General features: G+C 43.4%; 1 long non-coding RNA gene across 1 annotated transcript; it reads left to right on the top strand.

Moving 5' to 3' along the window:
• The first annotated feature begins 13,717 nt into the window (after positions 1 to 13,717).
• On the top strand, positions 13,718 to 19,678 carry LOC143838240 (uncharacterized). The gene is made up of 3 exons (XR_013231314.1): positions 13,718 to 13,746; positions 17,959 to 18,053; positions 19,497 to 19,678. It is a non-coding gene; the product is annotated as an uncharacterized LOC143838240 (long non-coding RNA).
• Positions 19,679 to 25,278: the final 5,600 nt, after the last annotated feature.

Genomic DNA, 25,278 nt, shown 5'->3' with positions numbered 1-25,278 from the left:
TAGATGGGGAAGAAATGGAGATAGTGACAGATTTTATTTTCCTGGGCTCCAAGATCACTGCAGATGGGGACTGCAGCAAAGAAATTAAAAGACGCTTGCTCCTGGGGAGGAAAGCTATGGCAAATCTAGACAGCATCCTAAAAAGCAGAGACATCACCCTGCCAACAAAAGTGCATTTAGGCAAGGCTATGGTATTCCCAGTTCCAATGTATGGCTGCGAAAGTTGGACCATAAGAATCATAGAATCATAGAATCATAGAGTTGGAAGGGGCCATACAGGCCATCTAGTCCAGCCCCCTGCTCAACGCAGGACTAGCCCTAAGCATCCTAAAGCATCCAAGAAAAGTGTGTATCCAACCTTTGCTTGAAGACTTCCAGTGAGGGGGAGCTCACCACCTCCTTAGGCAGCCTATTCCACTGCTGAACTACTCTGACTGTGAAAAACTTTTCCCTGATATCTAGCCTATATTGTTGTACTTGAAGTTTAAACCAAATACTGCGTGTCCTCTCCTCTGCAGCCAGCAGAAACAGCATCCTGCCCTCCTCCAAGTGACAACCTTTCAACTACTTAAAGAGGGCTATCATGTCCCCTCTCAACCTCCTTTTCTCCAGACTGAACATTCCCAAGTCCCTCAACCCTTCATAGGGTTTGGTCCCTTGGCCCCAGATCATCTTTGTCGCTCTCCTCTGTACCCTTTCAATTTTCTCAACGTCCTTCTTGAAGTGAGGCCTCCAGAACTGCACACAGTACTCCAGGTGCAGTCTGACCAGTGCTGTATACAATGGGACTATGACATCTTGTGATTTTGATGTGATGCCCCTGTTGATACAGCCCAAAATGGCATTTGCCTTTTTTACCGCTGCATCACACTGCCTGCTCATGTTTAGTTTACAGTCCACAAGTACCCCAAGGTCTCGTTCACACACAGTGCTACCTAGAAGCGTATCCCCCATCCAGTAGGCATGCTTTTTATTTTTCTGACCCAGATGCAGAACTTAACACTTATCTTAATTAAATTGCATCTTGTTCTCATTTGCCCATTTTTCCATTGTGTTCAGATCTCGTTGAACTCTGTCTCTATCTTCCGGAGTATTTGCCAGTCCTCCCAATTTGGTGTCATCTGCAAACTTGATGAGTAGTCCCTCCACCCCCTCATCTAGATCATTAATAAATATGTTAAAAAGTACCGGGCCGAGCACCGAGCCCTGAGGTACCCCGCTACTCACCTCTCTCCAGTCTGATGAAACACCATTGACAACAACTCTTTGAGTGCGGTTCTCTAACCAATTCCCTATCCACTTAACTATCTGAAAATCCAGATTGCAGTCCTTCAACATATCCATCAGTACATCATGGGGAACCTTGTCAAAAGCTTTACTAAAATCCAAGTAAATGACATCAACCGAATGTCCACGATCCAGCAAACCTGTTACTTGGTCAAAAAAGGAAACCAGGTTGGTCTGGCAGGACCTGTTGGAGACAAATCCATGCTGACTTCCTTGGATCACCAAATTGTCCTCCAGATGTTTGCAGATGATTCCCTTTAATATCTGCTCCATTATCTTCCCCACAACAGAGGTCAGACTCACTGGTCTGTAGTTTCCCGGGTCATCCTTCCTCCCTTTTTTGAAGATCGGAATAACATTTGCTCTCTTCCAGTCCTCCGGGACATCTCCAGTCCTTAAAGAGGTTCCGAAGATGATGGACAAGGGCTGTGCAAGTTCTCTGGAAAGTTCTTTGAGTACTCTCGGGTGCATTTCATCCGGACCAGGGGATTTGAACTCATCCAATGCAGCTAAATGCCTCTCGACAACCTCTCTATCCATGTTAACCTGCCACCCAGACACTGTCCTTTGGCTATGGCCATCTCTAGATGTGCCTAAACACTTTGACCTGTGGGAAAAAACAGATGTAAAATAGGCACTAAGCCTTTCTGCTTTCTCTGCATCTTCCGTTAGAGTTTGTCCATCCGCACCCAACAGTGGGCCTATTGCCTCCTTCACTTTACATTTGCTCCTCACATAGCTGAAAAATCTTTTCTTGTTACAATGGGCTTCCCTGGCCAATCTTAGCTCACCTTCAGCTTTGGCCTTTCTTATGATTGATCTACAGTGCCTAGTAACCTGTAGGTACTCTTCTTTAGAGCTCTGTCCTTCCCTCCATTTCCTGAACATTTTCCTTTTCTTTCTTCGTTCCTCTTGAAGTTCTCTGTTCATCCAAATAGGCTTCTTAGAGCTCCTGCAGTGTTTTCGTCTTTCTGGGATAGTCATTGATTGAGCATGCAATAGCTCCTGTTTGAGTAGCGCCCACCCTTCACATGCTCCCTTCCCTTCCAGCATTGTCGTCCATGGTATGACACTCATCATGTCTCTGAGTTTATTAAAGTTTGCCCTACGAAAATCCAACATCCGTGTCTGGTTACAAGCTTCCTTGGCTCCCCATCTCAAAAGGAATTCTATGAGGACATGGTCACTTCCCCCTAGGGTCCCCACCTCCTTCACCTCATCCACCAACTCTTGCCTGTTGGTCAGTATTAAGTCCAGTATGGCTGAACCTCTTGTGGGTTCATCTACCATTTGATAAATGAAATTGTCAGCCAGGCAGGTCAGAAAGTTACATGGCTGAGGACGCTTTGCAGAGTTTGTTTCCCAGCACACATCTGGGAAATTGAAGTCACCCATGATGACAAGGTCCTGCCGCTTGGATATTGTCTCAAGCTGCTCACAAAGTGCAGCATCCACATCCTCTCGTTGGTCAGGCGGTCGGTAGCAGACACCAACCACCACACTGTTTGTTTTCCCCTCGCTTATTTTCACCCAGATGCTTTCCACTGTAGATATGCTCTCCTTCACTAGAATTTCCTGACAGGTAAGCCCTTTCCTCACATACAGTGCCACTCCTCCACCTCTTCGATCTATTCTGTTTTTTCTGAACAGATCATATCCATCCACCATTACATTCCAGTCATGAGAATCATTCCACCAAGTTTCTGTGATGCCTACTAGATCATACCTTTCCATCATAAGGAAGGTCGAGCGTCAAAGAATTGAGGCTTTTGAACTCTGGTGCTGGAGAAGACTCTTGGGAGTCCCTTGGACTGCAAGGCGAACAAACCGGTCAGTCCTAGAGGAGATCAGCCCTGACTGCTCTTTAGAAGGCCAGATCCTGAAGATGAAACTCAAATACTTTGGCCACCTCATGAGAAGAAAGGACTCCCTGGAGAAGAGCCTAATGCTGGGAGCAATCGAGGGCAAAAGAAGAAGGGGACGACAGAGAATGAGGTGGCTGGATGGAGTCACTGAAGCAGTAGGTGCAAACTTAAATGGACTCCGGGGAATGGTAGAGGACAGGAAGGCCTGGAGGATCATTGTCCATGGGGTCGCGATGGGTCGGAAACGACTTCGCACATAACAACAACATTTCCTGCTGCTGCTGTGTTCCCTATATGGAACTCTTTAAAAATATATTATTTAGTCTGTCCCTTATACAACTTTGGACCAGTGTACCAGGTGGAACACCCCCCACTTATATATATAAAACTGTACCTTTAGACCTTCTAAGCTCTTCCATTAATGGTTCACTCTATTTGTTTTTGCATGTTTTATCTTATTTTTCATACTCAAATTGTGGAATGTTCTCTTGCAGGAGGTCTGTATGACCTCTTCATTTTATACTTTCCATAAATGAGTCATGACATTTTTATTTCAGAAGGCTTTGGTGAAAGGGTGGGCCTTTTGTGGTTTGACGCTGCTATTTTACAGTTTTCAGCACCATGCTTTGTATTATTATTTGATGATGCTAGTGAGTTGATATTTATGATTTAGCCATTATATTGTGCTTCTGTGATTTTGTTTCCATCTTGTGATTTTATTGGGATGTGTAATTTTTTGATCTTGTAAGCTACCTTGAGTACTATTTATTTAATAGAAAAGCACGATATCAATTTCCTAAATTTTAAAGTAACAAAATAAACGTGCTTTGAATGAAAGAATTATTGTGATATAGATGAATAGTGGAATTGCTTTTGAGGGGTGTTAAAAAGAAACAGACATGAAACATTTTAAAATCTCAGTCAACATGACTGAGTTGAATTTATTTTATATTCTATTTGTCAGGCTCTTTACAACCTTCCATTCCATTCCAAATCCATTGGTCTCATTCACAGCCTTTTCTTTTTTGAGTGAGGAAACTTGTTTCTGTGCCCTTCTGCTAGGGCCATGTGTACAATGACAGGAAGGGAGGAAAATTCAGAACTCCACCTCCCAAAATTTCCCCTTTCAGGAATCTGTATACTCTCAGCAGCTATTTTTACCTCCTTATTCTTCCCCTTCACCTTTAAATTTCTATCATCATTACAGGCCTCCAGAAGCAGGCTCAGACCACAACACGTTATTCTCAAGTCCCTCCTCTTTGGTTAAGGTACAAAGTTGCATGTATGGGGAGGAAACCAAAAACACATTGACATTTATGCACCACAAAAGGAGCATCCTCAGTGCTGTGACATGGGAAAAGTCAGTCAAAGCAAATTTCAGAAGCCTTGGTGATAACATGCTGAAGGCATGCTGGGCAGTGTTTGCAATGCAAAACCAAAAATGACACAATGGGTTTTGCATGGCAAAACCACTTACAGATGCCGAATTGACAAATAAGACATTGTTTTTAGCAGGCTTTTTGCTTTTTCCATAACACAATATAGTCCCTGGTTAGCTTCAGGCAATTCAGGGCTATTCAGACTGGTATTCATCATTGCATTACTATAGACTTAAGTGGCTGAGCTGTGACTCAGGAAACCTCCTATATACCCTTTACTTCTACCATGCATTCACTTGCTGACCTTACAGTATAACACAGCAATTACTTCAGGAGAAACCCTTTAACCTCAGTGAGCTTAGACTGAAGTTACTTTGCATAGATTGGGAGTATTAAGGAACTTACTATTAGCTATTCACAGTTAAGAAATAATTTATGGGATAGTAATAACTTACAGGAGTATATAATGTATGTGAAGCAAGCACTATAAATTGTAAGTAGTAAAAATCATAGGGAAAGTTGCTCTCCATACATAATTCCCTGCTTACATGCCCAGAAGCAACTGTTTTAGACTGTGGTCAGTAATCACTGAAACGTTAGACTTTCCCTTTCAAAGTGTCATGGAGTAGGCTATATGAAACCTCCCTGCCTGTTTTGTTACAACATTATAGCATTGCTATATATTAATGGGAAAAATGTATCATTATGCAATCACTATTATGTTTGAAAAAGACAGATGTCTCATGGCCAGCTTGGGTGGGAGGATGTTGGGTGGGTGAGCATGTGTCAGTGATGACACAAAATTCAGAAACTCTTCACTAGAAAACTGTGAATTAAGATACAAAGGGGGGGATATCGTTGTAAAGGAAATTTCAGAAACCATGGGGTAAGGGTGTGTGAAATTTGGATCTACTTCTGGGGAAGCAAAATTTTGTGTGGAAAGTTTTGCATTGTTTGGTCTTTAAGAATGCCAATGAGGGGGGTTGCTCTTTTGTAGAAATGGTGTGATCCATTTAAACCTTCAGGATCTTCTCCCTCCTGCTTTGAGGGGGGCAGAATTGAAAGATTAATTTCACATGCCAGTTTAGCTCCCCACTGTTTCCAAGTGGCAGGGAACAATACTGGAGGGTTTAAATGGCTCAAAGTTCCCTCAATTCAGCTGTTTTTTGTGTAGGGCAGAAAGCAAAATGTTGAGATGCCCCCAAACCATTTAAGTCCCTGCTGTCTGCTCATCATGAACTGCTTCAATTGCATCCAAGTTTGTAGAAGTTTAAAGTGGTTCCAATGTCCACAAACATGGGCTCACAAACCATGAACCAGCTAAAGTTCATTGAAAACTTTAGTTCATGAGCCCATTCATGCTCATCCCTACTTGTCAGTTTATGCCTCAGATATGATTGTGGTCAGACTGCAACCCTATATATTCACAGTCTCTATGCTACTTTAGCTATCTTAAAAATGTTGTAAAGACATAGTGTTTGTTTTACTGAAGTAAACAATAAACACGTCTTTTTCTAAATTAATTATTATAGCAAAATTAATTACAGTACTGAAAGGACAGATTTTGAAAAATGATTAAAAGGCAGCATGTTTAATTGTCCTCATTAATTAATTAATGTTTACACAGCTCTCTAAGAATAAACTCTGTGTTAGAAAGCTATAGCCCAAATGATAAACAAGCGGGATGACGTGAGTTAGAAGAGTTTTGCAAAAAATGTATACATTTTAGGTCTTCTGTATAGAAAGAGGAATATTGAGATCATGGCTTCAGATACATGGCTTCAGGGGGCTAGATACAAATGTTAGAGAATGGATCCATCAATTGCTAAATTAATCTTGATGTTTTGAAATAATCTGAATACCAGCTGTTATGGAGGAAAAACATGGGGATAGTGTTGTCTCAATACCCTCTTTATCAAGGGATTGTCAACCAAAGGAGAGAGAGAATGCTAGACCGATTATGCATCAGGAATCTGCCCCTGGACAGCCTTTGGTTGCTAGCGGGTTTTAGAGCTTCCTCCATATGATGCTGTCTGCATCCCAAGGCTAACCAGTGGCTGGATCATGTTTTGGACAGATTTACCTTGCGATGAGGGAAATCGGCAAAACTGGATATGCTACATGTTATCAGGGAGCATCCCAGGGCAAGCCTGTGTGGAGGGAGAAACTTGCCACAGTCCCTTCAGCATTTTGCCCACCCTTGCACTCATCCTCCCCTCTCCATTTCCTGCTCTGATTATTATTTTTTTTAATGGTGCAATCCACATTGCCGTGGAACCACAAAGCTACTTTGCATAAGTTAGAATAAATTTTTTCCTAAAGTGTCCATGGTCTTTTTGGGATCAGGCAGGCAAAACACAGTCCTGTTTGGCAGGTGTGAATGAGGGGGGGGGGCTTGTGATGAAGCACTCCTCTCCCAATCAGCTAAGCATCCATGCTCTTTGTTTTTAGGCCTACTGTTTATACACAATCACATTTACCATGTCCAACCTTTCACAACTCTATCCAAACATAAATAGAGTCCAAAACACCACAAATCCCAAAGGGGATTTATCATTTTGGTATTTCTCCATAGCAATGAGGAAGTGTTTATTTTGTATTAAAATGCAGCTTTTTAAAAAATATGAAAATAAAAAAGAGTGGATGTAATTTTAAGCAAAAGAGTCCCTCAGTGACTCTTGGTAGGCAACCACAGATTCCAGGCTTGGTTCTGTCAGTTAAAGTCAGGGGGAGTTCCAGCCCTATTGTGGCCTTTGAGAGAAATACACAGGGGCCAGGCTTGACTAAGGTTGCTAGCTCCCGGTTGAGAAATTCCTTGAGAGGCCTCAGACATAGACTTCACCCTCCAGAGGAGTCAACAGCAGCTACCCTATGAAAGCCAGTGTGGTATAGTGGCTTTGGAGGGTGGAATTTATGGTTGATTTCCTCCCCAAAACACAACCTCCCAATGCTCCCCCACCCCAGAAAAAAATCTCCAGATATTTCCTCACCTCACTTTAGCAAACCTAAAGGAAACTGATCTCTGTAGTTTTGTTCAAAAGGTTTCCTGTGATTCCATGAGAACTCCAGCCCCCACCCACAGTTTGGCAACTCTACAAGGAGAGAAGGAAGCAGGAAAAGGGGAGAGCCTGTGGGGTCTTTCAGGAAAGGGGAAGATGAAATAATGAGAAAAGAGGAAGTGAGATACCTCCAACAAGTCCTTGTGGGTTCCCATTTGTATAATTGCAATGATGTTTTGAGATGAGGTAATGTATTCACAAAGACATCAGATAATTTGTTGTCAACAAGGTCCTTACAACTTTGAGGAGATAGGCTTTCTTTTCATTTACTTAAACACTCAAGTATAGGTTTCTGAGGTTCACCAACCAAAGTGTAGAAAACAGGAATATATAACCAAGTTCCCTAAATCCTTCTTTATATTCAGACCAGAGATCACTCCTTTCTTAAAGAACAATTTCTTTTCTTTTTTTTACTGAACAGGGGTAATATTTGTTTACTAAAAGCTATTTCCCTTTTTAACTGGGCAGGGATCACTTCTCTTTACTAGAAGCTGCTTCCTTTTCTGACTTGAATGGAGATCTTCTTGACCTACCCACTTACTTTTAACCTCCTTCCCAGTCCACAGTCAATGTTTAACTGTCTCTTCTTCAGCTGTCAGTTCTCAATTTTCATTCCTTAACTAATTCTTTCAATAGCCTGTCACTACAAGGCTCTCTCACACTGTTATGTATTAACCCTTGACAGTCTTTCACATATCTGCTTCTGTAGATGTAGTCTGATAGCATGACACAAAAACCATTCTTGACATGGTCACCATTAAAAAAAAAGATTTTGAAGCAGTACAAATTGGTATCACCTCTGTTTCTACCATTCATATAGATTATCTTGTCACCAGGCAAGACATGTTATGATAGCACAAGTAGGTTGTGCTAGATATTTGGAGGCAGGAGAAAATTAATCAACAACTCCAAAGCAGTCAATGTAACATGGATACTTTAAAATATATTTCTGCATGCCCAGGGTCATATGAGAGTTTCTGTGGTGTGCTATGCTCAGACTACAGTGTTATGATTGGAATATTACACCTGCAAATAACTTCCCCAGAACTGCAGAAGTACTGTTAAACCATGAGAATATGATGGAGGAAAAGCAGGTGAGGATAAACATAGGTGCCTGCAGGGGGCAGGTGGAATACCCATCAAAATCCTACATTTATTGATACAAACACTGCAAGCAGTCTAGTGATCTGCAATGACAGTTAATGGATTTTTACTCCTGAATTATTTATGCAGATCCCTATGAAATGGTGTCTGACATAGTGATATCATCTCAAATTTTAAACATAACAAAATAACATCAGTTGGGGCCAGATGTGTTGATTAGTGGAAACAAAGTTCAAGGGTAAGCAAAAGTGTGGCTGACGTCAGACATAGTATCAGTGAGACAGTAGAAGCAGGAGACAGTAGAAGCAAGGTCAAAACAGCAGACATCAAGGACAAGACAGCACAGAATTAGTAGAGTTTTCATACCAACAATTATTGGCTAGTCAGCTGCTCCAGGAACACTTATAGGATCCTACCAGGCAGAACATGCCAGACCTCTTGAGGAGAATGCTTTGGGGCATAGGAATGAAACCAGGCCAGGAAGATCGGGTCCCTCCCTCTATAGGCTCTTGTAGAGGCCCTGTAGAGGCATTGGCCTTGGTCAGCTGGACATGTGAGCCTCTTCCGAGGATGATGGTAGACTACTGGGGGACTAGTGTGGTCTGGTGTCATAGGCTGTGAATGGGGAGGGGGGAGAGAAACAGATTAGTTTTTTTTTCCACCATGAGGATTGTTTATTGTTGTTGTTTTATGGGGGGGGGGGTTATCATTTTTATTGTAAACCACCATGAGCCAACTGAATTTGGGAGTGACAGTCAATAAATACAAGCTTAAATAAATAAATAAATACCAGCAGTTCTTCATCAAGGCAGGCAATGTAGATGATGTGGAAAGCACAGATGCCTTCCTTGGGTATCAAGCCCCTGAGGCACCTGACAACATAAAGCACAGTGCTCTAGACTTTGCACCATACTGACACCCATTGTTACCTTATATGTCTAGTGCTCATCCTCTTAATCTTACTGTCTGAGGATTATCCTATGGGCTGCATTCAGGCCTTGCTCAATTTTCTTGTGTCCAGTTCCCTCCAAAAAAAAAAACACCACTATCTTTTTATATGGGAAATCTTGGAAGTAGGTAGTTTAACTGTCCTTTGGAGGAATACTTTAATTTTGGATCAAAATCACATCCTGAAACACATACAAGGAAGTATAGATGAATAATCACACCACCTTAATTCCCTCCCCTCCCCACACACTCTCCCCTTTCCTTGAGCAGCGCTTCTCTAAAACTCTCAAAAATGACTCCTGGATTTTTCTTAGGTTTTGTTTAAAGGTAAAAACAAATTGTCCTCCCAGGCAGATGTCATTCCCACTTATACGACAAGGTCTCTCCCCCCCCCCCACCTCCAGCAAATTTCCTGTCAAGGTCTCTGGCAAGTGAAATGTGACAAAACTTTGTGAATCAGGCCGTTTCCAAGCATCCAGCTTTGTAGAATCGGATCATCTTTGTTACAATGCTAGGTTTTATGGCCTGTTTAGTGACTGATGTGATGATTAAAAAAATAAATAAAAGTGTTGTCTTCTTAGAACCAATGTGATCGATGGGTTGTTACCTCCGGTAACTGGGGTTCTCAAATAAAACACTTGGCATTCAGGAACATGTGGAAACAAGGTCTTTCTTCGGACTTGGTTATTTGTCTGTCCTTGGAAGGGACAGTGGAGAGCTTTTTAACTCAGAAGGTGAGAATATACCCCATGCCATGCAAAATGTACAGATTTTGCTGATCCCATAGCATATCTAGTTCATTTTTATCCCAGCTTTTCTCCAAGGATTTTAGGGTGAAATCTACAGCTCTTTCTTCAAAACAGCCCCATGAAGCATATGAATCTAAAAAAAATGTGATTGGTCCAAAATCACGGAGAAATCTTCATGGCAGTATGAATTAAAGCCAGGACTCTTAGACCCAAACCGAGCATTAACTGTTATACCATAGCGATTCTTAATCTTAATCCCAACCTGTCCACTGATCACTTGGCCACAATGATCCATGCGACAGTCACCTCCAGAATAGATTTCTATAACTCGCTCTACATGGACCTATCCTTGTCCTTGATCTGGAAAATTCAGCTAGTGGAAAATGTAGCTGCTAGGGTCCTCACTGGCACACCTTGGAGGGCCCACAGCCAGCCTGTGCTAAGTCAGCTGCATTGGTTGCCAATTGTTGCTCGGATCCCGTTCAAGATTTTGGTTTTAACCTTTAAGGCTTTACACGGGTTGGGACACACATACCTGAGGGACTGCCTATCACCCTATGCTCCCCGCAGGGCTTTACGCTCTGCGGGTGAGAACCTATTGGTCGTTCCTGGCCCTAGGGAAGCATGCCTAGCCTCAACCAGGGCCAGGACCTTTTTGGTCCTGGCCGCTACCTGGTGGAATGAGCTCCCGGGTGAGCTGCGGGCCCTGCGGGATTTGTCAGCTTTCCATAGTGCCTGTAAAATGGAGCTCTTCCACCATGTCTAGGGTTGAGGCTGGGGTCAGCAAACTAGAGTCATGCTCACCCCCCCCCCCCCCCAGGGTTGGAAGTGTACATTGCTCCCTCTCCAGTCTTCCCGTCGCTTCAGTAGTGGGGGTGGGAAGGGGAATCCTTTTCCATCATGTTGGGATTTTTAAAGTCTTTTAATGAGGATTTTAATGGGGTTAAGACTACTGTTACCTGCAACGAGCCTCATAGAGAGTGGCAGGAAATAAATCTAATAGTAATAGTAATAGTAATAGTAATAGTAATAGTAATAGTAATAGTAATAGTAATAGTAATAGTAATAGTAATAGTAATAGTATCCATCTGTAGTGTGGACTACCATGGAGAGGCTTGAGTCAAACACAACATGAATTTGTACCCCCATATGCCTCTATCTGTCTCCAAAAACATGTGTAAAATGTGCTCAGAATAAACCCCTCATCTGTCCTTTTGTTGCTGGATCAAGCCTGGGTTTAGCAAATCAATGCTGAGGACACCTTTGCTGTGGGGAAATTTGCACATCTGGAGAAAAGAGAAGACAAATATGAAATATCACAGATTTAGTGCCCATTAGATATGGCAGGATTATAGCATGCAACAGAAATCAGAGCTGACTTGACCTAATTGAATAAGTAACAACACGGTAGCATACAAAATAGAACTGAAGCTCATCTTGGTGAAGCACTCTCCTAGATTATCAGGGGAAGATAGCTGTTGATGAGATCTGAAGATGCCATGCAGCTGAGATCTTTGACGAATGCTTATCTAGTGACCAGCTATACTACAGTAATGAGAATGCAAACTGTGACTCTCTGATCACTCGGTTTTAATTATAAATGAACAGGAGGAACAGACTGTTCAAGCAGGTGGTAGGAAGAGAAACATAATGGAAAGATGAAAAACACCACAAAGTTTTGACTTATATAGTCTGAGACCAACAAACCTGATGGGTTGGCAACCTGATCACTGCATTCAATTACTGGTGTCTTGCTTCAGGTTCCTCCCATTATCAGGTGCCTCCCATCTGCCGGTTTTGACCAGCAGGGAAAGGCTTCTTCTTTTTTGGCATTCCCTAAGTAATCTGTCCTTCTTTCCAATGTTTTTATTGTTGTTTTTATGATTTTGCATGTGTATTTTAGATTTGCTTTTAATAGTTTTAATTATTTACTTTTGTTGGTTTTAATAATGTTAAAGATTTTATTATGTATGTATGTTTTTAATTGCCTTGATGAAGGCAGAAAGGCATGTCCTTGTGTAACCTTATGTAATCTGGACACCCTGGGGCCAACTATTGCCCCTTGGATTTAACATTGTTTAGAATACAACTGGGAATGGATGAGTTGAGGTGTAAGGGTCTAATAATGGATAGTTATAGTTGCCATCTATATTATGTTATTTTATTCTTTTTTTGTATCATATTTTGTTAGTAAGGTGGCATAGCCTTACCAATTTCTTTGGGGGGGTAGTGTTTTTATTGATATTCCTTATTGTAAACTGCCATTAGCCGGTGGGTCTGGGAGTGCTGATATAGAAATCTAATAAATAAATAAATAAATAAATAAATAAATAAATAAATAAATAAATAAATAAATAAATAAATAATTTTTTAAAAAAATAAATGACACGAAGAAATAATGAATAGACTAGTGACCAGCAAATATACCCTAACTCCGTCTTCTCCTTATCATCTTTACAGCGCTCTGGGGGCGGTATAAATAAAGCCGTAAGGGGTGGGGGGGTGGGCACTGTCCGGGATTGGGGGGGACAATGATTGGCCCCTTGGCCCTGGCCTGACCAGTTGGGAGGTGCAAAGCACCTCCCGACCCGCCCACTTCCCAACTTGGCCCACCTTCGGCCCATGCCCACTATTACTGCGCTGCCCACCGACACGCCAGGTAGACCCCAGGCCCCGGCATTGACAGGCATGCAGGAGCCGGGCAGGGGGAGGCCTCAGCTAGCTTGGGCTGGGGGAGCCTTCCCCGCCACCCAGGAAGTGAGCCTGCCAGCTCAAAGAGCCGGCGAGTGAGCTTCCCAGGCAGCGGCCAAAACCTACAGCCCGGAAGGGGGGGGGCGTCCTTCTCCGCCACCTGGGAAGGGAGTCTGCTGTAGGGGGGGCTGTGCTGTATATCCTGATGGACTTTAATTGTAAACCACTTCCACAACTCATCTATCTGGGAAGCAGAGTTATCAATCAATCAATCAATCAATCAATCAATCAATAAGGACTACTTGAAAGCAATTGTGGTTCAGGATACCAAATGAAGATGATCCTGTATGTGATCTGATGGAAGGATGCACCCTGCCTGTCATAATTGTCAGCAGACTGAGTCTTGTTCTGAAAGAATCCTGCTGTAATGCATAGAAAATATGTAAACTGCTCAGGGGGCGGTATAAATAATTCACTAAGGTTAAGGGGGTGGACCGAGTTGGCCCCTTGGCCCCAGGCTGATAAGCGGAGGGGCCAATCAGAAAGCGCAAAGCACCTTCCTATTGGGCCCTCACCAGGACAGACCAGAGTTCCACCCAGCCCAGCCAGGGGCAATCTGGAGACATTGCTGCCAGTCTGCTACGGACCACCACAGGGACAGGAGGTCAGTAGGGCTGCCAAGGGGGATGAGAACAGAGGCTTGGACAGGCTGCGCCAACCCTTTTCGCCCCAAGGCTGTCCTAACTGTCATGACCAACTGTAAATTGAATCAGAACACTGACAGAGCTGGCAGGAGGCTGGTGAGTGTGCTCCTTCCCCCTCCCTTCAGGCCTGCTGGGAAGGAGCGTTTAACAGTCCCTGACTGAGGGGAGGGAGGCATTTCCAAGAGCAACGCAGGGGAGCCTCAGAGCATGGGGTGGGCATTCCTTTTGAGGGGGGAATTTCTCCTACTGCCAAACGGCTAACAGGGAGGCCACAGAAAAGCCCCTTCTCACTTAAAATACTGCTCTGGCCGGGGGTTAGACACAGTCAAGCCATGTGTATTTCTTCTTTGTAACTCTCTGCAGATTTGAGGCCACTGTACAGCGTTATTCTGCAGATGAAACTGGATGCTGTTGCGGAGGTTCTTTTGTTTCCTGTTTCATCAGCACAACAACCCTGGGCAGTAGTCTTTCAATTCAACAACAACCTGTGTGGGAGGTCTTAAATGTTTCTTCTCTACCACATCCCTGTCCAAATTGTACAATACCTCAGAGTCCAGCCTTTGAGGAGGTCGTGGGTGCGCTTCTAGGTCTGGGGGAAAGGTCGTGCCTCTGCTGATGGGGGAAGGAAGCCCCAAAAGCACACCTAGCGCCCATTGTACTTACAAGTACAACAGGCTTGTTCCCTAGTAAAGAGAATAAAATGTTTATTTAGGGAGTTTTCCTAGAAAATTTCATTCTGAGAACAAACCCAGAAAGAACATTTAGTAGGGAAAAGTCATAATATATTTTCTTGTTTGTTACCCTCTAAAGAAACTTCCTGTTTTGTATTTTCTGATGGTAAGAACATAGGCAGAACTTTTCTGAGCCAGAATAAAGTGCCATCTGGTCCAGCATCCTGTCTTCAGCAGTGACAGTGCTGCCAACTATCGGAATAGTGAGGCAAAAATGAAGGGTCTCTGATCACCACTGGTGTAATGAAGCCAGTTTTTGCAATGACTTGCAGGGCATAAGTGGAACTGGGCGGGAACTTGGTCTGTGGTACTGTCGTGGTGCACAGCAACCCTAACAATGGCTATCCAGAGATTTCCAGGCAGCCCTGAAGGCAACATATTTATCTCCTTTATTTATTTATTTATTTATTTATTTATTTATTTATTTATTTATTTATTTATTTATTTATTTATTTATTTATTTACAACATATTTATCTCCATTTAGATCTTTAGCTTGGAGAAATGACAATTGATATGATAGAGGCTTACAAAAATATGCATGGGATAGAGAAGGCAGAGAAAGAAGTACCGTCTTCCTTTTTTCACAGTACAAGAACTCACAGGCACTCAATGAAATTAATGATCAGCAGACTTAAAACAGATAATAAAAGGAAATATTTCTTCACCCAAAGAGTAATTAACATGTGGAATTCACTGCCACAGGAAGTGATGGTGGCTACAAATTCAGACAGCTTCAAGAGTCGATTAGATAAAAGATTAGATTAGATGGATCAGATGTCCATGAGTGGCTATTAGTCACAAGGTATAGATGGAACACTATGCCTAGGGCAGTGATATTCTGCATTCTTGGTGGTTGAGGAGACAGTGGCAGGACTCCTGGCATTCTGGCCTGCTGGTGGAACTCCTAAGAGCACCTGAGTTTTGGCCACTGTGTGACACAAGGTGTTGGACTGGACTGGCTATTGGCCTGATCCAACATGGCTTCTCCTAAGTTTTTATGTTCCTATCCTCAGCAACTTGTGGAGAAACTCTGGAGGATTCAGATTCCATTTATCTATCATAGTCATTGATAGGTCTGTCCTTCCATAATCAGGGGATCTGCCACAAACCCTGTGCAGATGATCTACTGATTCACTATGTGGGAAGGGAGAACAGGTATGAATGTGCTAGTCTGCCCCTACCTTCATATGATTTCTGAGTTGTTCACACAGACCAAATGTGTGAATGAAGTGCCCATGCATATACCTGCAATCAGTGACATAACTTTCTAAGCAGTGGGGAAGGTCTTCCACCAGGCATTTGTACTGCACAGGTAACTCGGTGATCACATGGAAGTGGGGCCCATATGTTCAACCACACTAACCCTTTTTGCAAGGAAAGCCAGTGCATGGGTGGGCTACTCATAGGGCTACTGCCTAATGCATAGGGCCACCCCAGGAGTTGAATGTTCTCTTCTTGGAGCTGCCTGTGTTAGTGGCAGCCTGAGATCTATCTTGTTTCCCTCTATGGCTCCTTCCTTTTGTTAACGTCTTTTGAAGTGTTTGTCTTTGACTATAATTTGTGTAATGTTTCCATTAACAAACTCTAATTAAAATGTCTAATAAAACCCAGTCATTCGCTTTTAAAAAAGGCAAGAACCATTGATTGCATTCCTGTGCTAAATGAACATTATGTCTTTTCACAGGGCTTCTTAATTGCCCTGACTTTTATTATTTTTACAGATATATTAAACAAATTAAATTGAATGTGTAATTGTATGTAGCATGAGTGCTGGAAAGATGTTTCCAAATATCCATTATGATATAAAAGGGCATTTTAATGTGTTGTTGCTTTAAGACTGGAGAATGGTTTGCTCATATCCACCACATTTGTAAACCATAGGCACAACCCAGCCATATTTAATCCCATGGATACAGTGGAATGGAATTCAGGTAACAGTAATTTGAGTATCCTTTATTTAGGGCAAATTAACACTAGAACCTGTTTTGTACAGCTCAGTCATTCCTTGCTGCATTCAGTTGATCTCTGCAGTCTGGAGAGTAGCTGAAATTCGGGGGGGGGGGGGAGTCCACAGGCCCTACCTGGAGACTGGCATTTCTGAGAGCCAGTTTGGTATAGTGGTTAGGAGTGCAGACTTCTAATCTGGCATGCCAGGTTCGATTCTGCACTCCCCTGCAGCCAGCTGGGTGACCTTGGGCTCACCATGGCACTGATAAAACTGTTCTGACCGGGCAGTGATATCAGCGCTCTCTCAGCCTCACCCACGTCTGTTGTGGGGAGAGGAATGGGAAGGCGACTGTAAGCCGCTTTGAGCCTCCTTCGGGTAGGGAAAAGCGGTGTATAAGAACCAACTCTTCTTCTTCTTCTTCTAATCCACACACAGTGTAGTTTTCTCCAGATCATAATTTCACTAACTCCAGCTGTTCACCAATGTATTTGGAGGTATCTCTATCTTTTTCTCTAGTGTGAGCTGATTAGCACTGTTATTTCATCATACCATATCACTATTTTCTTGGCCTCCTCTGCTATGAAGCAGCAAATCAGCGATCCTGCATTCCTAAACAGCAATTTATGCTTTCCCCCATGCTTCTTCAGAAAGGATGTGCCAAAGTTTCTGCTAACTCTGGTTAGAAACTCCAAGCCCTCCTTCTTAAATCCAAATTTTCCCATGGGAAATCATATACTGGGATATGGTGCTAATACTTAATGACATTATGGTGCAAATGATTATTTTAAGGCAACTGCAGTAGCTCTTGTAGCAGTTCTCAGAGGTAAAGGAGAATAGCAGTCAACATCAAAGGAGTGCATAGTCCATCTACTTCACAGAGAATGTCCATGTATTCAGTAACATTTAAAAATCAGAGGTATAGTGGAGAAAAGTATGACTCAACCATTATCAACAGTAATTAGTTCATTGATGCATTTATAAAATCTCCTTACTGCCCTAGTTTGATCTGCTTATCAAGTTTTCATTTACTAGCAGAAGGGATTGTGTCTGATCTTGGCTCTTGTGGCCCTCTCTTGCATGCCCAGGGAAAAGCCAATTGTCACTTTGGAGCCAGGAGGTGAATTTCCTCCAGGCTAGACTGGCCAGGGATTCTGGTTGTTTTGGGAGGGGGAGGGATATCATATATACATGGAATTGAGGCCACTGTGGGTGGGCAGATTATTGTGAATTTCCTGCATTCTGCAGGGGGGTTGGACTAGATGAACCTGGATAGACCTATGATTCTATTATTCTATTAGAACTCTTCTCACAGAGTAGTTCTGTCAGAGCTCTCTCAGCCTCACCCACCTCACAAGGTGTCTGTTGTGCAGAGAAGAAGGGAATATGATGTAGATTTGCTATGACACTCCAGGTACTAAAAAGCAGAGTGTAAAAAACCAATTCTTCTTCTTCTTCTTCTTCTTCTTCTTCTTCTTCTTCTTCTTCTTCTAGTTACCCATACAGGAGTCTAGTTGACAGTATGCTGCGTGGACAGGCTGGGGAGGTATGCCAAAGAACTTTGATTCCCACATGGGGAAACCACCAAGGTATGACTGCAAAGTGGGGAAGGGAGAGATCTTTCTCTCCTTCTTACTCTCTCAGGAAATTGTGTTCCCTGTCTCTGTACTAAGATCTATGAACATAAACAAATGAGGCAAAACAGAGGTGGAATTGTTTCATTTGGAGAAAGATCAGTGATATGTGAAACGACTTTCTGTGCACTTAATCTTAGCCAAATGAGGCTGTCAGCTGTTTGTTTCTCTAACCTGCCTTAGCATTTTGCACCATCAGGGAGATGTTCCCCAAGTGTAGAGCACAAGCTAGTGAAACGAAAAACAAGAACAAGAATTCATCATTTCCTTCCTTCTGTCTCTTAAGCCAGAACATTATAAAGTGTCAGCATCTACCTAGACTTAAGTGTACTGTAAACGGTGGGGAATAAGCCTCAGGACTGCAGGATTTTAGGACTCTGTTTGGCAACTAATGTTTAACAGAAGTGATAGTTTACACTGAGCAATGTCTCAGGGGCCAGGGATGAAAGTCTCTTTCACTTCATCTTCCCCAGGAAGAAAAGTAACTAACACTCTGGGTACTGGCCTTCCTCGAACATGTCTGCTGTTCCTGCTCATGTGCCTGTATGAGGGAACTATTCAGACAGTGTCTCTGTTGCTTTTCATATGGGAAGGTGGAAGAAGGAAAGTGGCTAAGGTGATTGAAGGACCTGTTCTTTCTGCATTGTCTGGATTTGTTAATTTGTTTAATTTGTTAAGTTTATTTTCTCTGCTCAGAGACTTACAGAACCCTCCTCCATTTTATCCTCACAACAGACTTGTGAGGTAGGTTAGACTGAGAGAATGTGCTGGCTCAAGATCATCCAGTGAGCTTCCATGGCATGAATGGGGATTTGAACCTGGTTCCGTGGTCTAACTAGTCCAACCCTCTCAATCACTCCATCACATTGGTTCTCTCGGTTCCCATTTATTAGCCGGCATCCACACCCACTTGCCTCCAGGTGCTGGTTCAGGGTTACTTTAAGATTCTAAATAGCTTGGGGCCAATCCATTGGAAGGACCACCTCTTCCTATGTGGTCCAGTTTGTCAGCTAAGGTCTTCCTGACAATCCCTGCATGCAGAGGTAAAAATGTAGATATGGCTTTATCAGTGGTGGCACAGCACCTGTGGAAGGAGCTTTTCCTTGAGACATGCCTGACACCAGTGCTACTCTATGTTAAGCACCAGAGCAAAGCCTTTCTTTTAATTAACAGGCTGATCTAGTAAAGACAATTTTATAGTGTGCTTTAAGTCTGAAAACTATGCAGCTTATTTTAAGCTGCTCAGTGTTTTATATTTTATTGCTTTGGCTGAGTTTTTAATGATGAGATTAAGAATGGCTTGTGGAATTGGGTTAGTTATATTGAATCTTGCTGCCATTCTTGTCTTAACCTTTGTAATTAATTGTATTATGTTTTATTGTGCTTTTATTGTTTTAGGGGATTGGTTTTATGTGACCCGCCTCGAGCCTCCGAGGGGAGCCGGGATATAAATTAAAGAACAACAACAACAACAACAATGATCAATGTTTCATTTTGTAAGCTGCCTCAGGCCAGTTCCCTGGAGAGGAGGCATAGCAATTTTCTAAATAAAATAAATAAATAAAAGTCACACCTCTGTTCTCACACCAAGGATCAGTGCCCAATCTATTCTCCCTCCAAGCCTCATCATGTTGGCCTCAAGTGATTTTCTGCCGCCAGGGAAGGAAGTATACTTTGAAACAGTAGTTTTGTCGATGCACCAACATGATGAATGCCAGCTGCTGACAAACTGCCCAGGTATAAAAGCAGTGCATACAGCATAAGAGAATTGATTTTAAATGATGTATGAGCCACGATGACCCATGCATACACATAGTCCAAGCAGATGGTAAACATGCATCAGCAGCAGCTATCTAGTCAGCCATCATGCTGAATGGCTCTGCTGCACAAACACACTTCGAATGATACTCATTCTGGAAGGTCAACAGATTGCTGAGGTGATCATATGAGGTGCTTCATGTGACAGAGAACAGGCATTGGAAAGAAAGTCAATTTGATTTTCAAATGGATGTTTTGTGAACATAAAATCATCCTTGATTAAGAGAGTTCTTCTCTGGTTCTAATTATGCATCCAGAGATGTTTTATTTCCACCTCTGCCAGCATCTGCTTGAGGCTGCTCTCTCCTCCCCTTCCTTCCTCTCAAGCCCAACTGACCCCCCCATTCCCTTTTTTAGACATAGCCATTGATCCCTTTGATTCTCTTTTTCTTTTGAAAGAAAGATTTCTCTTGCATCACATCATTAACACAATGATTTTGGATTTGTTTTTCCCCTATGTCTACCAGGCAGTGTCATGGGGGAGTGATGGCTGCTGACCAGCTATAGCAACTCAATAGCAAGTTATCTAGGCCCCTGTCTTCAAAATAAGCTTCTTCCATTCCACTGGCAGCCTCTAACTGGCAGAGAGAACCCCTGGGACAGGCAGGATCTTGCCCCTGCAGTGTGGCCATACCTCTCCAGCTGCTAGATTAGGGGTGGGGGGCAGGGGGACAGGGTGGTGATAGAGATAGTGGGGCAGGGAGGGCTAGGGGGGTTAGCGTAGCTGGGAGGTGGAGGGACTTAGCACAGGAGTTAGGGTTAGTGTCCTCTCTCAGGGGGGGTATATGGAGAAGGAGGGTCAGCCGGGAGGGGGAGCAGATGCTGGGGCCGGGATCCCATCGATCATCGGCCAGGGGCGCTACGGCTGTGGGAGGAGGTTGGACAAGAGAAGGGGTGTCCCATATAGGACCCGGCCATGGAGATATGGCCAGCGCCCTGGGTGTGCTTGATCCCCTTCTAACCTCCATCCCATCCCCAGAGATGTGAGGGTGGAGGCTAGGGAGGGTCCGACCTTGGTCCTGTGCAATGCAAGGTCGATTAAGAACAAGGCCTCCACTCTGCAGCATTTCTTCTCAGAGTCGGGGGCTGACCTTACTTGTGTGACTGAGACCTGGGTGAGGGAAGGTGAGTCGGTGGCCCTAAAAGAACTGGCCCCCCCAGGTTATTTGGTCCTATACCAATCTTGGACCCACAAGAGAGGAGGGGGATGGCAATTCTGGCCTGGGAGGCTCTCCCGGCACCGGAAATCAGTGGAGTGGAGTGCGTCGGTATTGGGTGGGACTCGATTGAGAGCTTGGCTATCTGGTTGGTATACCATCTGGCCAACGTGCCACCAGATGCCCTGCCCCGGCTGCTGGAGGCGGCAGCTGCCTGGGCATTGCAGTTCCCTAGGCTCTTAATCCTGGGCGGTTTCAATGTCCATGCGGATGCACCCTCTTCAGGACTTGGTGGGGACCTGGTGTCATCCATGGTGACACTAGGGCTCTTGCAATTTGTTACCAGGCCCACTCATCATGCCGGCCACATGCTTGACTTGATTTTCGGTGCCAGGATAGAGGCGGTTCTGGAGCCAGCTCTGGCTGTGCCATGGTCAGACCACTATGCCCTGCGGGCCCAGCTCAGGATACCACCCCATCCCCAGCTCGGCGGCGGGCGCATTCTTGCCCGCCCGCGGAGACTCATGGATCCAATTGGTTTCCGGAATGCTCTGCTGGACCCGATGTCTCCCGGTGACTCACTAGCAGTGTTAGTAGAGGACTGGCAGTCCCGTCTGATGGCCGCTATAGATGAGATTGCTCCTAAGCGTCCTCTCTGCCCTCGACTCCAACTGGCCCCCTGGTACACAGGTGTGCTCCAGGAGAAGAAAAGGGAGGTGAGATGATTAGAGCGAGTTTGGCGGAAGACTCGCAACAAAACGGCAAGAACGTCTTATCGCATGCTTATGAAGGTGTATGACATGGCGGTGAAAGTGTCAAAGAGGGAGTTCTTTGCCACGAAAATCGTGTCCATAAGCTCTGCCCGGCCCAATTATTTAGGGTAGTTCAATCCCTCACCACCCTTCAGGGTTGCCAAAATATTAGCCAATTGGAACTTGGCTGTGAGGCCTTAGTGAGCTATTTCCCTTCTAGAATACCAACTACCCAAGTAGGATTATCTCCATATTATCAGATATTCTGTTTGTTGCAGTGGTCTACCTCTGCATGATCAGTCCCGTATGCTTGGAACACAGGTTTTCAGGTTAGTACTAGACAATATGTTAACATGGGCAGCCACTGTTGAAATAGGGACTGTCTATTCAACTGCATCATATTTTAGGGCATATTTTCAGTGTAATGTTTGTGCATTTTCCCAGCAGCACAAAATGTATTTATTCAGTTATTTAAGTAATTGTGCTCTCTTTTTTTCTCTCCTAAAAGGAGCGAAAGCATAATCTAATAAACAACACAAAATGGGCTAGTCCTGCAGTCATTTGCTGGCTTGTTTGATGGTTTGGGTTGTGAGCCATAGGCTTAAAACAAAAGGGTCAAAATCCCTTTAGTTCCTGTCCTTCACCTCTGGTCACACCCAAACTGAATATGGAAGGAAAAAGGTATGGGAAAGTACATCATACAATGGCATCAGGTCACCGTGAAATTCTTACTTTATTTGCTGGCGTATAAGACTACTTCCCCCCCCTGAAAAACATGCCTCCAATTGGGGGGGGTCATCCTATATGCTGGGTGCACCAGTTGGGATAGACATAGCTGCCCATAGTGGCCTCCCGATGCCCACCCGGTGCCCATAGTGGCCTCCCGATGCCTGCCCACCTCATTCTAGATACCATCCAGTATCACGTGGTATCTAGCGCGGCCGCGGCGGGTCATCAGCGAGGCTGCGGCAAGCATCAGCAGCAAGACAGGAGTGCCAGCCTTTTCGGCATGACCGGCCCGTTCTACTCTGTGGGAAGCAGCAGCGCTCCAGCCTGCCTCTTGTCTACGCAGAGCTCACACATGCGCACTTGCGCACTAGTGCCGGTCGCAGGGAGATGCAGGGGCGAGCCGGAGGCACTGCTGTCGCACTACGGCCGTACAATGGTGACAATGACAGTTACTGTAATGTAATGTAACAAACTCTATATTTTGAGTGGAAATGTTGGGGGTCTTCTTATATGCCCAGTCATCTTATACGCCGGCAAATACGGTAAATTTTATGAAAGAACTAAATGTCCTGCGGTTGTGTTTGCAGCAGACACACATTTTGAATGAAGCACATAGTCTGGGACTAAATTAGTAATGGAGAACGTTAATTCAGATGTTAATCTTGCATGGAGGTTTTCATTTGATCTCTACAGGTTATATTTTTCACATTTGACATTTACATTCTATGCTTCTGAACTTTCATCCGGCCCCACCCTTCTAAGATAGAACAGCAGAGTAGTGAAACAAGCTTTCGCCGGGATCCTTAAAAACTTAATGTTGATGGATGTATGGATTTTATAGGCAAGAACTAGAAAGAGAGTTGGATCTTTGTAGCTTTGCCAGACAGGATAAGAGACCCCACTGGAAAGCAATGTAGGATATGAGTACAGGCTTTCATTTTTCATACCTTCCCTGCTCTTATAAAAATTACAGCAGCTATCAATAACACTCAAGAACTTTTTATGCCTTTGAATGCTACTTCTGACCATTAATTGGCAGTACTTTCAGACTAGTTAAAGGGCAGCAGAAGAGATAAATACACCACTTGGTGAATAAACCTTCCATCAGCTGGCTGTGCCTCTTTAAGAGAATTTAAACCTTAAATCTGAACACAACAACTTCTTTACAGCAGGATAAAAAATCAATCTTATGCTGCATGTTTGTGCCTTGAAGAGCTTTCCGGACAAATCCAATTGTGTGATGCTGTGGGGGAGACTTAAGCTAAGTGAAAGCTCTTGACATAAATGGGAAAGAAGAGACATTTTGTTTCCATCAGTTAATGTGGAACGAGACATCCGTGTACTGCCTGATGTTTTTAATCCTGCCTGAAGTCTTGACAGAAGGTGCATTGAGTATAATACAGAGAGCTCAGCTTCCCCCCCTGAGGAAAGGCAAGAGAAATAAAAGGCAAGAAAGAACAGATGAAGAGTCCACTTGGGAGGAAAAGAGAAGACTCCAAACCCCACTAACTCATTTATTATTAGATAGGAACTGGTATTGCAGAACAGAATGTGGCATATTTCTGGGTGGCTGTACAAACGAACAGAAAACAGCAGGATTCTGTGCTTCTCATCATTGAAATTCACTCCTCATTCTATTTCAGGTATCGTTGACACTGATAGCAACTCTTTTCTAGGCATGCAGAGAACTTTGATACAGATATGCTTTCTAGGCAAACTTATCTTGATCAAATTCTTCAATCACACAAGAGGAATCCTCCTGTTATTTATCATCATCATTATTATTTGGGGCCAGGTTCATCTTGAGTATTGTGTCTTGAAATATTGCACCCATGCAGCAGTAACTGGTGCTATAGGACCAGCTTATATCTTGTGCTATTGTTACACATATGTGTTCATAGCAGGGCAAATAGTGCTTCCTCAAGGCAGTTCTGAGATAATCTGGAATCCTGTCTTCTTCTATATCTATATAAGAAAATAACCAAGGACTTACTGTAATTTCACCTATAGATCTTTATTTAGGTATATGCCAGATATTCTAAATGCTGCTTAGATGCTGCTCTAAATGCTGCTCACAGTACAACAAAGTGATGAAATGAAAAGCCATAAAAACAAACCAAGGACTTATTAAATAATCAATGTAAAATAGCATTCAGCAGCCTAAAATTATGTTTAGAAAAATAGTTATAGTTTGCTATTTTCATCAGTTGGCCTATTTGTAATGTATTTTTGTAAGTTGGTTTGGGTTCCTCTGAAGAGAAAAGTGACATATGAATATCTAAATAAATGACAGATATTCTTTCAATGCCACTCTTTGTTGAACTATGCAAAAAAAAAAAAACTTTCACAAAATTGCATCTGTCTGCTCTCCTGCCCTCCTGAGAGCTGTTCAAGCATCTGCCTGGAGCAAGGCACACAGCACTGCCTTCTCCTCTCAACTGTGGATTTACTAATGGCTCATACCCCCACATCTTCACCACTGGGATTAGAGTTTCCGGTAGATCTCAGGTTTGGTAGTTATTTAATCTTCCTCCCTTTCATTATACCTCTCAGATATTGTCCTCCCTTCACTCCCATCTGAATGGGTAACATAAATACTATTTTCAGTGTTCAGCATTATCCCTTTGTTCAATTTTCCTTCTACCCAATAATTTTTATCTGATTTAAACTCTACATACAGTTGTTTTAGATAGATATCAGTAAACCTTATAAAACCCAAATTGA

This window comes from Paroedura picta, chromosome 1 (assembly GCF_049243985.1).
Source record: "Paroedura picta isolate Pp20150507F chromosome 1, Ppicta_v3.0, whole genome shotgun sequence".
Classification (NCBI taxonomy): domain Eukaryota; kingdom Metazoa; phylum Chordata; class Lepidosauria; order Squamata; family Gekkonidae; genus Paroedura; species Paroedura picta.
Note: the sequence above shows the minus strand (reverse complement) of the source record. Positions and strands in the feature narration are given on the sequence as shown.